This window comes from Oryctolagus cuniculus, chromosome 19 (genome assembly GCF_964237555.1).
Source record: "Oryctolagus cuniculus chromosome 19, mOryCun1.1, whole genome shotgun sequence".
Lineage (NCBI taxonomy): Eukaryota > Metazoa > Chordata > Mammalia > Lagomorpha > Leporidae > Oryctolagus > Oryctolagus cuniculus.
The window spans coordinates 47434140-47446517 of NC_091450.1; the positions used below are offsets into that span (position 1 = coordinate 47434140).

The 12378-nt window shown below is 41.3% G+C and overlaps 1 protein-coding gene and 1 pseudogene across 10 annotated transcripts in view; both read right to left on the reverse strand.

Annotated features, from left to right (window-relative positions):
- The window catches only part of AUTS2 (activator of transcription and developmental regulator AUTS2), a 1249738-nt gene that overhangs the window by 760200 nt on the left and 477160 nt on the right, over positions 1 to 12378 (reverse strand). The gene's annotated exons all lie outside the window — the stretch shown is intronic.
- Positions 1 to 12378, reverse strand: part of LOC138846964 (adenosine 5'-monophosphoramidase HINT1 pseudogene) — a 39277-nt pseudogene continuing 26899 nt past the window's right edge.

Below are 12378 nucleotides of genomic sequence, written 5' to 3' on the forward strand. Positions count from 1 at the left end.
TTTTTTTTTGAGTTTATTTATTTATTTGAAAGTTAGAGTTACACAGAGAGAGGAGAGGGAGGGAGAGAGAGAGAGAGAGAAAAAGAGAGAGAGAGAGGTCTTCCATCCGCTGGTCCACTCCCCAACTGGCTGCAACAACCGGAGCTGTGCTGGCCTGAAGCCAGGAGCCAAGAGCCCCACCACCACCCCGGGTCTCCCAAGTGGGTACAGGGACCCAAGGACCTGGACCATCCTCCACTGCCTTCCCAGGCCACAGCAGAGAGCTAGATCAGAAGTGGAACAGCTGGGACTCGAACCAGCACCCATATGGGATGCTGGCACTGCAGGCGGTGGCTTTACGCACTATGCTGCAGTGCCAGGCCACCCAGTATATTTTCAATGTCCTTTTATTCACCATACACACAATATTCACATCACTCCCTTACCATCAGAACCATTCAAGTTTTGTTAACACTTTAGACACTGAGGGAGATTTACAGGAGAATGGCTAACAGTAAGAGTAACATTTTGAGTAGTTATTGTGGACCAAGTACTGTTAGCTCATCACTTGCATTGTCTCCCAAGGACATTTTCCCCATTATGCTAGTAGATGCATTTCATAATATGCCACAGGAAAACAAAGGGTTTGGGGACTCCATCACGTTTTGAAAAGAGAAGCAGAAAATAGCCTAGCACTTAGAGGATAGATTTTGTGCTTCAACTTCTTATCTTTAAATTGGGAATGAAAACATTTATCCTCAAGGAATTATTTTTTGAGGAATAAATGAGATGATGTAGACAGAATACATGAATAGTGACAGTGGACCATTCCCTTGGTATTTTTAAAGTCAATTTTGCAGAATCTAACACTTCTCTGAGAAGTTTATAGATATCTAAAAAATATATTTTTAAGATGTGCCACTCCATTTTCCTAAATGCAAACCTCAATAGGTCCAGTGGAATTAATACTCCCTCAAAATCTCCACAACTGAACTAGTGCACAATTGAACTAGCCCACTTTTACAGTTCTGACATCATTAATCATTTGAACTTTACCTGGTAAGTGCATATAATAAAATGACAAGCAAAAATAGCTGGGTGTTAACAAAAAAAGGATCAAGTTCAAGCAGAGCCGCAAGGATAGAGATAACTGGTAAACCATAGTAGATGAGCAGATTTCAAAAAACCTGCTTTGTATGCTGTTCAGGAGGCAGCAGAATCAGCCCCAAAGAAACAGCAGACTTTAAAAACATGGCCCCTGAGGCCAGGCTGGAAGAAAATCCAAATCACAAGTATGCAAAGACTTTTCAAATAAGAACAAGCTTTTATAGTCATGTATAATATATAAGGAATAATGTCAGGAGAAAAATGCTAACAACAATAATAATTAGAATCAAAGCAATCTAGAATGTTTTAAGAATGGAAAAGTCTATAAATCCAGCTCCAACTTCAGTTTTCAGCAACAGCACTCTATTTCCAAATGGCTAACATGTTTCCTACCAGCACTTAGAACTCCCATATCTCAAGTGGAATGGATAAAGGACTCCACCATCCACCATGACATTTATTTATTGTTCCATCTTCGGAAGGTGTCTCTGGAAGATGCCTCCAGAGGTAGATGAAAGCAGAAGTACACAGAAAGAACCTCACCCTGCACAGTCACCATGCTTTTAAAAATGTTCTTCTCGGTAGTTTACTTCTGCTCAGGACCTTCATGGAGGCTGCAGGAACCCTCCATCTAATCCTATTAATATTACCAACCTAGTGCACCTGCCTGCCAAATTTATACTTTGCAGTATTTTTCTAAATATATATATTTAACAGCTATTCACTGAGCACTTATCACCTCCCAGTTGAGGTCCTGGGAAGTGAGAATACAGCACAGAAAAAGTGATAGGAAATCCTTAAATCCCAGAAGTGCAGAGAAAGAATCAAGTGTTGAGTGACAAGTGCTAAGAAGGGAGTACATAGGGTGAAGGTGATAAACGAGGTACATAGGAAAACCCCTCAGTGGGATATGCAAATGAAGGTATAAAGGTTGAAACCCATCTGGACCATGCAAAATAGCAGGCCCTTAACAAGAACAGCTGCAAAGACGCTTAAGATGGGAAAGGACTTGGCACAATGAACTTGGCAGATCCTGTCAATATTCACCTTAAAAACCTCCATGACCAGTGGTGTAGAAACCTATTTAACCTTTAGAGGCAAAAAATTGCTTTTCTGTCTAGTGCAGTTAGATGATGGACCACAGTGAGTTTCCGCTGTGAACTGGAAATAGCAAAAGGTCTCCAGCACGTTGGTAACCTCTGGCTTAGAGCATTCTCAGGCTAAGAGTCTAGAAGTCTAGCAAAACAAGGACTCAAAGATGGACAGTCACCATCATTGAAATTATTTGAGGCTGGATATCACATGTAGAATTAAAATGATAAAAATCATGACTCTGAATAGAGAAAACATTAAAAAGTAAGTGAGGAGGTGGGCTTTGTAGTGCAAAACGTTAAGCCACCACTTGGAACATCGGCATGCCACATCACAGTGCCTGTCTGAGTACAGACCACTCCACTTCTAATGCGGCTTCAGGTGAATGCATCCTGAGAGGCAGTAGATGATGGCCCAAGTGCTTAGACCCCCTTCTGCCCACATGGGAGACCCAGCTGGAGTTCCACACTCCTAGTTACAGCCTAACCCAGCCCAGGTTGTTTCAGGAATTTGGGAGTAAACCAGCTAATGAAGGATATCTCTCATTCTCTGTTTCAAGTAAATGAAAATAAAAATTAACATAAAAGAGCAGGTGTGGGTGTAGGCATTTGACATAGTGGTTGAGAGGCCACTTAGAATCCTTACATTCCATACTGGAGTATGTGGGTTCCAGTCTTTGCCTCTACTCCTGAACCCAGTTTCCTACTGATGTATGTTAGCAAAATGGTGCAGTCTTATCTATGGTTCGATCTATACCCCGACACCATCCTAGGGTCTAGGCCTGCCACCACCACCATTGCTGGAAGCCAGGTAGCCACATGGCCCAACCACTGGTGTCAGCTCCACCTCCATCCTAATGGGATTCCCTCCTCCTACTTCCCTGCCCACCTACCCACCCCCCAACACCCCGCAAAGTTTTAAAAGGACCTGTTCCTGAGCATGTGTCTCTCTTTCTCTCTGTCTCTTTTCTCTCCATCTCTCTGTCTCTCTCTCTGGATCTCTCTCTTATGCTCCCCATCTCCCTCTTTTTCTTCTTCTCCCTTTACCGCCAGTCTGTTGGGCTTCCCCCAATAGATGCATTCCCTTACTCTGGTGTTTGATGTGTTTTGTGGCAGCCTTACAATGTATATCCTGGCAGCTAGCAGCTGACAGCTCTAGTACCTGGGTCCTGCCAACCACATGGGGGCCACAGATTGAATTCTCAGCTCCTGGCTTCAGTCTCGATGTTATGGGCATTTGGGGAGTAAACCAGCACAAGAGAGATCCCCCCCCCCGCCCCAATCCTCGCCTTTCTCTGACTTTCAAATAAAGTAAATAAGTGGAAAAAAATTTAAGTAGGTGTCTTTACAATAAATCTGATGGTACTATTATGGGCATTCAAGTAGAAGAGGAGAAGAGAATGGTGGCCAAAGTTAGAAAGAGATTATTAGCATTCCCACTTAAAAAGAAGTTAGTCATGCACGTGAGAGGGAGGAGGAAAAGCAGGGAAGAAGAGTTGAGGAGGAAGGGGAGAACCCAAGTAGACCAGAATTATAGGGTTCTAGCCAGAAAAAAGCTTGCAGAGGGATTTAACCTACCTGTTGAGAGGTACAGACGGCTAAGCTAAGATTTCCAGTGATCTGGTTAATAAGAGGAGACTTGAAAAAATTCATGACAAATTAAATTTTTATTTTTATTTCTTTATTTTCTACTTTACTTGAAAGGTAGAAAAACAGACAAATCTGCTGATTCAGTCCCCAAATGCCCACAATAGCGAGGTCTGGACTGGGGATGAAGCCAGGACCCTGCAACTTAATATGTGAGGAGTAAAATGGGTTAATGGGCAGTCTGGAAATTGAGGGTGGAAAATGTTCCCCCCAAAAGTTATCCTTAGCAAGGTCAGAAGGGCCTGCCTGCCCACTCCTTGGAAGCTTCCAGTCTTATCATGAGAATAGCAAGGGAGTGGTGACTCCACCCTTCTGAGCTCCCAGTTTACTGGAAAACCAATTAGGTATCCCACCCTTGTGATGGCTCTTTTGTTTTCTCAGGAGGAAGCCAGACAGCATAAAGAATTACAAGAAGAGTTTCGTCCCTGCCTTATAACTGAATGTCAATCAAAACTGTGCTTAAAAACTCAACTGCCAGGGATCATTTTGGTTTTTTCTTCTCCTGGAAGCCCCCATCCATGCTCCTCTGGCTGGAGGTCTCTGACTCTAATAAATCTTGCCTTTTAAATCTCTCTGTTTGTCCGTTTGGAAATTCTTCTTTCATGTGAGACAAAGAACCGAGGTAATGATATGTTATCTGCCACCATTTTCCTGTAACAAATACAGCTCCCACATGGATGGCAGGGACCCAAGTACTTGAGCCATCATCACCTGCTATCTTCCATGACAAGAAATTTGATTGGAAGCAGAGGAGCCAGGACTTGAACCAGGCACTACAACATCTCAAACAATGCACCTAACACTTGCCCTGGGAAATGAAATTTTCAAAATGAGCTTATTTTGGTGCAAAAAAAAAATCAGACATCCATAAATATTTTTTATATATCTTTGAGGACTTTTGGAAAAATCCCTTCAGATATATGGATTTCAAAAAATTTTGCATCCAAATAAACATATCTTTTAATTTCACTTTTCCATTAACTTTTTCAAATAACTTCATATCCAATAGTTCTGGAACCTATACTATAGAGCCCAGTCTTATGATTTCTTTCTTTAAAGTTTACTTTTTTTAAAACACACAACAATGTCTTTTATTATGTATTTTTTTAAAGTATTTCCTCATTCTCTCTATACATTAGCAAAACTGAGTATGCTGTTTAACATACTGGAACTGCGAACTGGATCATTGCCTAGAGAAGGAACAATTATCCCTAAAACATGCTTTACCAAAGGCCAATTCATCTGCTGACCTCAAGAACACGGAGATGGACACGAGAAACTCATTGTTCCCTGTCTGAACCTTCATTCACCACCATTCAATAACCCTTCTTCAGGCCCAGGTCAGAGGCACATTTCTTGACAATTATTAGGCATGATTTCATCAACATCCTCTGTTGCAGAAATCTGAGCTACATATTTCTTAAGTATCATCAACTAATACATCAGTGCTTGAGGAAGAATGGCATGGACAGCAAGACACCAGTCACATCCAAATAGGATTTTCACAGGTATTTCCTTTGGAACAATCTTGCCAAAGATGGTGTGGCCACCAGGCCTGGTGATCTGACCTTTGGCAAGTTCACCTGCCATCACTGCCTCTCACACATCGAGGCCCTGAGAGAAGTAGAGAGGAAGGAGGAAAACTTGGAAATGGCAGAGGGCTGGAGCATGCAGCCAAGCCTGTGGAGGGAACTTAAAGTTTACTTAAGAAAAAAAAATTTTAAATGTATTTGACAGGCAGAAATAGAGACAAACAGCCAGAGGGAGCTTCTATCTGCTGGTTCATTTACCACAAATGCCTACATTTGGTAGGGCCCAGACCCAGGGCTAAAGCCAGGAGCTGGGAACGCGATCCAAGTCTCCCACCTGGGTAGCAGGAACCCAGTTAATTTTTGGAGCCACCTCCACTGCCTCCGAGAGTCTGAATTAGCAGGAAGCTGGAATCAGAAGAGAGGGCTGCTTACTCGGATTTTGATACCACTGACTTTGATTTACTCCATACAAGATTCTAGAAACACTCACCAAGGGATCTTTTAGTGTATTTAGAAAAGGAAGCAGAGATTCTTGTAAGAGTCAGCATGGCCTCACCAAAAATATCTGGTCAGAAAATCTCATTTAGTTTCATCTTTATTAAGTAGCCAGTACCTCAGGAACTTCTGGTAAACACTGCATATCTGCAAACACCTCCATCGCTGTGGAAGGAAGGAGAACATGGGCAGACAGGTCCAACCAGGCAAAAGATGATAATAAGATGATGCTGATTGGTGGGTGTGGTTGTCCCAGCAGCACCACAGAAAGGCAAGAAAGGACCAGGGAAGTAGAGAAGTGAGAGGAAAGAAAAGTAAGGGAAAATGGAAGGGAATTGAATGAGGAAGTAAAGAAGACAGAAATTTGAAACAGAAATTTAAAATGCTGGCATAAAACAAAACAAAACAGAAACAAATGCCCATGCTACCCAACATGCTGGCCACTGGACATGCATAGTGATTCACATTTGAATTCATGAAAATAAAAACCAGAATGCAGTTGCTGGACCACACTAGCCACACATATCAAGTACTTATGTGGCTAGCAGCTACTGAGATGAACAGCACAGGTATGGGACACGTCTATCATCACAGAAAGTTCCATTTGACAACATTCAGTAAAGAAAGAAGCCTTTTTATTCTGCCTTCCATGAATGACAGTTTCTGAGGTACAAAATACATCATACCTGCTTTGGTTCACTGGAAGTTGGGAATGCAAATATAATCATATCACAAAAGCAAATACAAATTCTGCTTTGCTAATCTTAGCATCTCGTTTCTAGCTTCTGATTATTTAAAAGTACCCATATTGGTGGCTGTCACAATGGCAGACAATAGTGGCAACATAATGATAGACCAAATGCCAAACAAGAGGATAACGCTGTTCTGCTTTAGATTTTACAGTTCATCATTATTCACTGTGGTACCTCACTGGGTATGGGGAAAAAGGCTGCCCAGGAAAGTAATGAATTTAGATAGAAAATTCTTTTAATTACCTCTAATAGAATGGTATGGTATGGACCTCAGGCCTAGAGTTAGACTCTTTGGAGTAGATGTTTAGCAAGGGACAGCTTCTCCATCCCAACTTGGATACAGAATGTGACTTATATGAGCAATAAAACCACAAAAAGAAATGTAGACATGCTTAGTTAAGACAAGTGCTTTACTGTTATTAATTGTTATCTGTAATTTCTCTTGTTTTACATTAGGTAATATGTATTGATTTTGTTTCCCTAATTGAATTGTAAATTTCTAGAAAGCCAAGATGTCTACATTCTTTGGTTGCAGAGCAAATGAGCAGTTAATAAAGTGTGCCAGAAAAATCTCAGTCTATGCTATTATATTTTAAAATATATAAAATATATAATTTCTCTCAACCATTTTTCTGGACATTATCTCATATACAAAGTATGTAGGACTTGGAAACAAGCATCCGAGATTCTAATCCTGGCTGGGACTTCAAGAGTTTTTGTATACCTGCCTAAGACCATTGGGTCAACTAGATGGATGTCACTGGAGTATCTTTGAGGAAATGGTCAAGATAGGTTGGTGGTGGAAACAAGTTTGCAGAAAGCCTTCCGATTAGGACAGCAGTATAAACCTCTCTACTCCCACACCTTAACACAGCATCTCTTCCATTCCCCTTTGAGGCTCAGTCTCAGGAAACTGAGATGTCCAGAGACAACACCAGGAGGGAGGAAAACAAGACAGACTTTTGAAAAAATCTTTTGCTTTCTTTACATATTTGGTCATGTAACGGCCACAGGGATTGAGTCAAAATTTGTTTTGTTTTGTTTTGTTTTTTTCTTGATAGGCAGAGTTAGATAGTGAGAGAGAGAAACAGAGAGAAAGGACTTCCTTCTATTGGTTCACCCTCCAAATGGCTGCTACAGCCGGCGCGCTGTGCCGATCCAAAGCCAGGAGCCAGGTGCCCCCTCCTGGTCTCCCATGTGGGTGCAGGGCCCAAAGACGGGCCATCCTCCACTGCCTTCCTGGGCCAAAGCAGAGAGCTGGACTGGAAGAGGAGCAACGGGGACAGAATCTGGTGCCCCAACTGGGACTAGAACCAGGGGTGCCGGCGGATTAGCCTAGTGAGCCACGGAGCCAGCCAACATTTGTTTCTTAGGCATATGTTTTCAAATAATCTGATGGCATTACAGATTCTATTTCAATTTAAAAGAATCTTCTACCTACCTTGTAAATATTTCAGGTCCTAATAGACTACACAATTCTTTTCTGCATTCATACATTAAAATTAATACCCAGAAGACCTTTACTTCAAACATAGTACCAATACTTACTCAACCATATACAGGAAATAAAAAAAATTGGATCATTTATCAAATAATTTAAAGTGCCTAGTATATGACCCCTGACTTCAGGCTCGTGTTGTGGCACAAAAGCGTAAGCTGCAGTTTGCGATTCTGACATCCCATATAGGAACACCAGTTTTGAGTCTTAGCTACTCTACTTTCCAAAACAGGCTCCCTGCTAATGCGCCTGTGAAGGCAGCAGAAGATAGCCCAGGAGTTCAGGCCTCTGCTACCCATATGAAAACAAGATGGAGTTCCTGGCTCCTGGCTTTGGCCTGGCCCAGACATGACTGTTGGCAACTGGGGAGTCAACCAGCAGATAGAAGGTCTCTCTCTCTCTCTCTATAAATATATATATATATATATACACACACACACACACACACACTTATATATAATCTCTCTCTCTCTCTCTCTCTCTATATATATATATCTTTCCCTCTCTGTCACTCTGCCTTTTAAATAATTAATAAATCTGTTAAACAGATAAATTAGTCTTTTCACAAGAAAGAATTCATCATTTGTTTTCAAACAATTTTACATGATCCAATATCATTTTTGGATTTTACAAAAATAAACCCAGTTTTATCAAAGGGAAATAAGGGACTCAACAGGTGATAACATACTTCTTATACGAGACAGCATCATATAATAAAAACAATATTAGCTTTGGAACGAGACAAGACTCACTTCAAATCCCAATCAGCCACTAACCAACTTTATCAATAGGGCTACACTAGCCCACACAAGTTTAAATGCAAGAAAAAGTCATGTCTACTGGACAACCCTGGCCCTTACTCTAGGCCACAAGCCTGCGGCCCTCATCTACTGAACAGCTTGTACAAGTATATGCAGTTAACCTATATATTCCTAAATACGGCTTTGGATAAACCTCATCTACTCCTTAGTCACTTCATTTCTGAAATGCACACAATGTACCTCATTGGGTTGTGGGGAGGATGAAGCAGAGTGAATGAAATAAAGCCCCTGGCTTGGAGTCTGAAAAATCAGAACAGGGTATCTAGGAAACACTCTGCTACCCCATGCTTTCCCCTGGCCAGCTTCTGCATGGCCCATACCCCTGAAACTGTTCCTATTAAGGATGGATTATATTCTGCCAGTGAGAGTTGTCACTGATTTCCAGGACTCAGCAGTGCCCAGGAGCTGGATAGCAGAAGTGAGATGATGACACACCACGTTAGCGCTAAGCTCCCTCGCGGTGTGTCACACTGCATTGCACAATACTAATCATATAACCTGTATCTTCTCCATTCCATCTCTTTCTAAATTGATTGCTTGTTGTGACCATACATTGTAGTACACAGGACACTAGTTTTAAATTTCACTCCATAAATTCCATCTGGGAAAGCTTTTAAATCCAGCCAACGACTGCTGTGGGTAAACAGAATCTTACCCACACAAACGAAACTCTAACCACTCCCATGATGTTCAGTCATTTCTACTCTGGGAACAAATATGAATTCTTTTTTCCTAAATTAAAAACTCATTTTAAAGAAAAGTGGTATTAAACTACTCCATAAACATAATAAACCACACTTAAAATCTTGGTTTCAATAAATATCTTTGGCCTACAGCTATTAGATTCCAAAAGTGATTTTCTAAGTTTGCCAACAAAACAGTATATTTATTCTGACCATAATTTGTTTTCTGTGGCTTGATGTCCTCTTATGTTTCTTTCTGACACTTAGAGAGGGAAGGAAGTCAGTCCAGAAACCTGTTACAAATTTACACAAAGTTATTCAGGAGAAGAAAGCCCTGGAAAACATCACTGTTTCATCACTGCAAGGTCAGTTTAGGTCTTAAGACAATAACATTAGATGGTGGTGCCTTTGCTCTCCCTCACTGCCTCAGTGACTGGTTAAGGCCATGCAAAGTCCCCTGGAAAATGAGCAAATTACCTAGAAAGAGCAAGACTTGAAGATTCTTCACTTTACTCTGAGGCCTGGCGAGCTCTTCATCATAGGCTGTGGCGTACATTTGCTCAGCTATTAAAAAGTTGGCAAGGGCTGGGCTGAGCTACTATTATGAATAATCATTTAAATTTGTTACTCAGAGTATAGAGTGAAGATAAAAAGATCTTGAGTACAGGGCAGTTAAAAGTTAAGTACAAATCATTCCACATCCTAAACTCAGCTACTGACATTTAATATTTGTGGGGTCAGACCCAAGATTTGATCCTAATAAAACTCAGCTGGAGCTGAGAGACCATCGGATCATGAGCACTGGGAGGCCAGCTAATGATGAGCTGGAACAGGGCAGCTTATTTAACATCACCACCCAACCTACAACCAGGATGGTCCTAATCCCCAAGATTAGGAAACTCATTTTTCTTTAAAACAAACAAACAAAACAAAACAAAACAAAAAAAACACCTTGGGGCTGGGGCTGTGACAAAGCCAGAAAAGCTGACACTGTGATGCTGGAAACCCATCTAGGCACCCCTTCCAATCAAGCTCCCTGCTAATGCACCTGGGAAAGCAGCATTTCACATTCTTGGGCCCCTGTACCCATTTGGGATACGCAGAAGCAGCTCTGGGCTCCTGGCTTCAACCTGGCACAGTCCCACCATTGCAGCCATCTGGGGAGTGAACCAGAGGATGGAAAATTTCTCTCTCTCCCCCTCTCTGTCTCTCCCTCTCCCTCTCTGTAACTCTTTCAAATATTTTTTAAAAAAATTAAAAATTGAAAAAAAAATCCTTAGAATTATTCATTAAAAGTTTGTTTCTAGATTCAGCAAAACTATTTAAATTTATAAAAACTCCTCAGTTTGCTAATTTATATAGTGCTAACTTCATCATTTCTACACTAGCAAGCTGAATTATCTCCATGTTTTTGGGTTTCAGGCGATCTGAAACCTAAAAATTTGATGAAAAGAACTCAGCTGGTGGTATATTGTAAATTGGTACAACTCTTCCAAGAGAGAATTTGCTAATACAGGTTGAAAATGATAAAGATAAATGTTTTCATTCACCAAAAGCATCCGAAATAAAGATGAATATGACAACACTACTAGATTGGTCATCAAGCTGTATGTGAATTTTTCTGTTGCCTTTTTTCTGAGAATCAGACAAAGAAAGAGAAACAGATAGAGAGAACTCACACTGACAGGTTCACTTTCTTTTTATTATTATTTTTTTTAATTTATTTGAAAGACAGAGGTACAGAGAGGTAGAGACACAGAGAGAGGTCTTCTATCCGCTGGTTCACTCCACAAATGGCTGCAATGGCTGGAGCTGTGTCAATCCAAAGTCAGGAACCAGGAGCTTCCTCCGGGTCTCCCACATGTGTCATCTTCTACTGCGTTCCCAGGCCAAGGCAGAGAGCTGGATTAGAAGTGGAGCAGCTGGGACTCGAACCGGCGCCCATATGGGATGCCAGCACTGCAGCCTGGGGCTTCAACCTGTTGCGCCACAGCGTTGGCCCCATGGTTCACTTTCCAAATGCATAAAACAGCTGGGGCTGGACTAGGTTGGGGCTGGGAGATGGGAACTCAATCCAAGTATCCCATTGGGTGGCAGGGACTAATTACTTGAGCCATCTCCTGTTGTCTCCCAGCATCTAGCAGAAGCTGGAATCAGGGACAGAGCCAGGACTTGAAACTATGCACTCTGATACAGGAGGTGGTTATCCTAACCAGCATCTTAACCACTAATCCAATGGCAGTTCCAAAACATGATTATTTTATTGAAAACTCTGGGACAATCTAAAAGTCCAAAAAGCAGAGACCTAATTAAATGAACTACATGATGCTGGCCTAGTTGTAATTTATAAGTTTCCACGTTCTTCAGATCCTAACGTTTACTTCAGATCTCTATTTAAATCACCTCTTCATACAGGGCCAAAGCACCAGAGTGTAAATGACTAAAAATACATACATGAAGAGAAGTGTCTTTTCAATAGCATCATGCTACATTAATATATATGTATATCCCTTAGCCAAGTATACCCTGCAAATTCTTGGAGGGTTCACATTTTGCCTCGAGTATTGCAGGTGTTCAATAAACTGGTCTAAGTGAATGACTTCAAAAGCCAAGTAAAAGGAGTTCCTGATCACATCAAATGGCACACACAGTGGAAAACATACACTGTTTTATATATGACATAGAGGCAATACTGGCCTGTTTAAGAGCTTTCATGATAAATTTCTTCATAAGGAACATCCTCTACTCAAAAAAAGAATTTACCATGAGTGGA